This window comes from Otolemur garnettii, unplaced genomic scaffold (assembly GCF_000181295.1).
Source record: "Otolemur garnettii isolate 467f Iridium unplaced genomic scaffold, OtoGar3 scaffold00077, whole genome shotgun sequence".
Taxonomy (NCBI): Eukaryota; Metazoa; Chordata; class Mammalia; order Primates; family Galagidae; genus Otolemur; species Otolemur garnettii.
The window spans coordinates 8,382,791-8,387,301 of record NW_003852472.1 but is presented as its reverse complement, the minus strand read 5'-3'; the positions used below and the strand labels follow the sequence as shown (position 1 = coordinate 8,387,301).

The 4,511-nt window shown below is 45.6% G+C and overlaps 1 protein-coding gene across 1 annotated transcript in view; it reads left to right on the top strand.

Annotated features, from left to right (window-relative positions):
• The first annotated feature begins 8 nt into the window (after positions 1-8).
• Positions 9-4,511, top strand: part of TMEM248 (transmembrane protein 248) — a 40,924-nt gene continuing 36,421 nt past the window's right edge. Inside the window, exon 1 of the mRNA XM_003794213.3 lies at positions 9-263. The gene's annotated coding sequence lies outside the window, so the exon portion shown is untranslated. The remainder of the gene's footprint in view (positions 264-4,511) is intronic.

Sequence of the window (4,511 nt, the reverse complement as noted above, 5' to 3'; positions counted from 1 at the left end):
TTTTTTTTTTTTTTTTGACCCGGAAACCACGGGTGCCGGAGCCTAACTGGATCCTGTGTTTTCGCGGCGCGAGTCCAGTTACCCTCTGGTCCTCGCGTGGGCCCCGCTGAGCCGGACGCTGCCCCCGGCGCGGCGGGGAGGATGGTGCCGAGCGGCCCCGGGCCCGCCGCGCGCCGCCGAGAGTGAGCCCAGCACGGCCGCGGGCGTCCATCAAACAGCTGGCCCGACCGGGCTCGGGGTGCGCCGCTGCCCACCGGGGCGGGGTGAGCCGGGACGGCGGGCGGGCGGGAATTGGGTTCCGCCGGGGTTGCCCGCGGGGCCGGGAGGGAGCCGTCTCGTCCGGAACGACCCTTCCGCCTCAGCCGCCGGTGGGGGTTGCTCGGCATCGGCCGGCCTCGGCCTGGTCCTCCCCACCGAGGCTTGCCCCCCATCATCCCTAGAACAAGGGCTCCCTGCTCGCGGTCGAGATGGGGGACTTCTCTCTCGTATGGAGGCCTGGATAATTTAGATTTGGCACGGAGAGCATTTTGGTCGTTTGCCGTTTTTGACTTTGGGTTGTGTTTGCCTTACTTCTCGGTTTGCAAATTAGAGATACCTCAGGAAGAAGGCGGGAGGCTTGGAGACTTACGTGCGGAAACTTGAAATAGAGGCGTTCTATGTGGCAGACTTGGTAGATATCCAGAATAGAGTGGATTCTTACCTTTACTGATGTTTTAATAAAGTAAGGAATGATTGCAAGGTAATTTAGAGACATGTCCAATTCTCTTGATGGGCACTGTCAATACAGCTAGGCCTGTTGTTCTGTTTTGAATTGTCTGAACTCTGTAAACGTTGGGCAGCGGGGAACGGGGACTTTGATGAAGAATATCATGTCTGAGTTTCGTCTCAGCAAATTACAGCCCTCACTGGGTGATGAATGGTGAGCTTCTTTGGAGCCTGCTTTGGTAAGATTGTGGCCACTACGGGAGTTAATAGGAAGAAAAACTCTTAAGGCTGCTGATGACTATTTGATAAATTGGTTTAACCCCTGTAGCACCCTTTTTGATCATCTCGGGTGCTTGGGGTCTGAGCATCTGTATCCCATTTGTAGATGAATGCTTCATCACTGCTTAACAGGTAAGAGTGCCTTCCTGCTACCGCATTTCATCTAAGGTTTCTCAAAGGAAATGGACCTGTTGTATACCTAAGGTATACTTCATGGCTCCAAGTGCATTTACTCTCTAGAGAGTAAAAGGACAGTGTGGTGACTTAGTAGTAAAGGTGTGGGAAGAATTTATGTGACCTGATTGAGGTGGGCTAGAAATCAGGGCTGGCACTGGAGTCTGCATTCTGAGAGGACATGCTGATTGAGGGCTCCTTCTCTGGGCAGCTGCTGCCCAAGGGGAAGAGATAGATAGAGCTAAGTGCAGATGTTTTTGTTTGTTTTTGAGACAGAGTCTCACTTTGTTGCTCTCGGTAGAGTGCCCTGCGTCATAACTCAGAGCAACCTCCAACTCTTGGGCTGAAGCGGTTCTCTTGCCTCAGCCTCCCGAGTAGTTGGGACTATAGGTGCCTGCCACAACGTCTGGCGATTTTTTTTTCTTTCTTTCTTTTTTTTTTTTTTTTTTTTGTTACGTTCGGTGTGGCTATTGCTGAGGCTGGGCTCCAACCCAGGAGCTCAGGGGATCCACCCCCTTCGGCCTCCCAGAGTGCTAGGACAAGTGTGAGCCAAGGCACTGGAGGAAGTGCAGATGTTTTCTGCCCTGAGGAACTTATTTAGGAAAGCAATAAGCTAGAAAATGTGGCAGGACTTAATTGCCAACTGTTTTGTTAGGGTGAGGCTCAGAAAAGGTTTATAAAGGAAGTGACTTTTGAAGTGGACCTAGAAAGATCAGGAAGGTTTCAGGCGTTCTGAATTAGCTGGGAAATGAAAAAACTAAGACCTGTTTGGCGGCGCCTGTAGCTCAGTGGGTAGGGTACCCACATACACCGAAGCTAGTAGGTTCAAGTCCAGCCAGTGCCAGCTAAAACAACAATGACAATTGCAACAACAACAAAAAAATGGCAGGTGTTGGGGAGGGGGGCACCAGTAGTCCCAGCTACTTGAGAGGCTGTGGCAAGAGAATCACTTAAGCCCAAGAGTTTGAGGTTGCTGTGAGCTGTGACCCTACAGTACTCTACTCAGGGTGACAGCTTGAGACTCTGTTTCAGAAAAACAAAACAAAAACTAAGGCCTGTTTGTGAAAGAGGACCCAGGCTAGATAGCTGGACTTAGGTGTATTGAAGTAGAAGTATTGGCTGAGGCTGCTGGTTATGGTAAATGCTTTTCTAAGAAAGGGGAGTGTGTGCTATCCAGTCTGGCTTTCTGGTTTCTAAAGTATTGTTTTCATTTGTTGAGTTTGCTTTGTTCTATTAACAGCCAGTGGTATAAAGCAGTGTTTAACTTATTTTAAGGACAATGAAAAAGAAGCTGATTGTTATTCCTGTCTGGTATTAATCAGAAAATTAAATTTGGTGTTTGCACGTTGTTTCGGTGACTGTGTTTAGTTTGCAGGAGCACAGCTTACTAATATGGTTTCTGCAGCTCTGGCTGCAGTCACGTAATAAGTGGCAAGCCCTTAAGTCATCTCCAGAGTGTTTTAGTTGACATCTAGTCCACTTCATAGGGATGGTGTTTATTTCTCTTACCAAGTATTGTTGAAGAACCTTTGAAGCCATTCAAACAGGATGCCTTGAGTTTGCCCTGGAACACTATGAATAATCTTAGGACCTCACTAGCTTCAATCTTAGCCCGTATTTTTATTTTTAAGTTTTGAAAACATTTGCACTTTTGAAATGTACAATACCATTAGCTGTTGACATTACGTCGGGTAATAGAACTAATACAAAACCCCTCAAATGTATTCCTCTTGTCTGAGATTTAGTACTCCTTGACCATCATCTCCCTAGCCCACCATCCCTCTAGTCTCTGTAACTACCGTTCTGCTCGAGTTCATTTGTTTTAGATTCTGCGTATAAGGAAAATCATATATTGTCTTTCCGTGCCTGACTTGTTTCACTTAGCATAATGTTCACCAGATCTATCCATGTTGTTGCAAATGTGAGGATTTCTGTCTTTTTAAAGGCTGAATAGTATTCTATTGTGTGTATATACCCCATTTTCATCATCTGTGCATCTGTTGACTAAGGCTTTGCTTGATTCTATAAGTTAGTTATTAAGAATAGTGTTACAGTGAACATGGGGTGCAGACATCTCTTTTTCTTTTCTTTCTTTCTTTCTTTTTTTTTTTTTTTAATTTTTTTTGCAGTTTTTGGCCAGGGTCGGGTTTGAACCCACCACCTCCAGTATATGGGGCCGGCGCCCTACTCCTTGAGCCACAGGTACCGCCCTCTTTCATTTATTTGATAAAAACCATACTGACAGGTGTGAGAAGGTATCTCATCATGATTTTAATATACATTTCCCTAATGATTAGTGATGTTGACATTTAAAAATATATCTGTTGCCCATTTTTAAGTCTTTTGAGAAATCTCTATCCAAGTCCCTTGCCCATTTTTTAATTCCTACAGATTGGGCGGTGCCTGTGGCTCAGTGGATAGGGCATTGGCCGCATATACTGAGGATGGTGGGTTCGAACTGGTCCGGCCAAAGTGCAACAGCTGGGCGTTGTGGCTGGTGCCTGTAGTCTTAGCTACTCAGGAGGCTGAGGCAAGAGAATCGCCTAAGCCCAGTAGTTGGGAAGTTGCTGTGAGCTGTGATGCCACAGCACTGTACCGAGGGTGATAAAGTGACACTCTGTCTCAAAAAAAAAAAAAAAAAATTCCTACAGATTGTGAGGATATATTTACAAGCCATACAGCCAATAAGGGTTTGATATCCAAAATATATACGGAACTCAAACAACTTAACAGCAAGAAAACAAACAAACAAAACCTAATTGAAAAATGGGCAGAGGACCCCTCAGCCTTTCTTTAAAATGATGGAGGAAGGAGTTTAGCAAGTTGAACTTAGGTTTACTTTGCTAAACATGGAAATCTTTATTTTTCCCAAGTATAAATCAAATAAATTTGACGAAAGGTCTATAGTACTCCCTCTGTGTATAATTACATACCTCTGTCTCTCCTGACTTGCTTTCTTAAAAACTTAACCCCCAAATTATTAAATTGTAATATAGGAGTGCTTTTAATTTTAGTTTTAAGGTGGTCAGCAATTGAAAGAAATCTAAAGAAGAGAATAAGTTATTTTCAATCTTAGGACTATGGTGAATGTAGTTTTTTAAAAAAAGAGGTGGGGGTCAGGTGTACTGGCTCATGCCTATAATCCTAGCACTCTGGGAGGCCCAGGCAGGTAGATTGCCTGAGCTCACGGATTCAAGATCAGCCCAAGCAAGAGCAAGGCCCCATCTCTCTCTCTTTTTTTTTTTTTGAGACAGAGCCTCAAGCTGTCGTCTTGGGTAGGGTGGCATCACAGCTCACAGCAACGCTCAAGTGAGTCTCCTGCCTCAGCCTCCCAAGTAGCTGGGACCACAGGC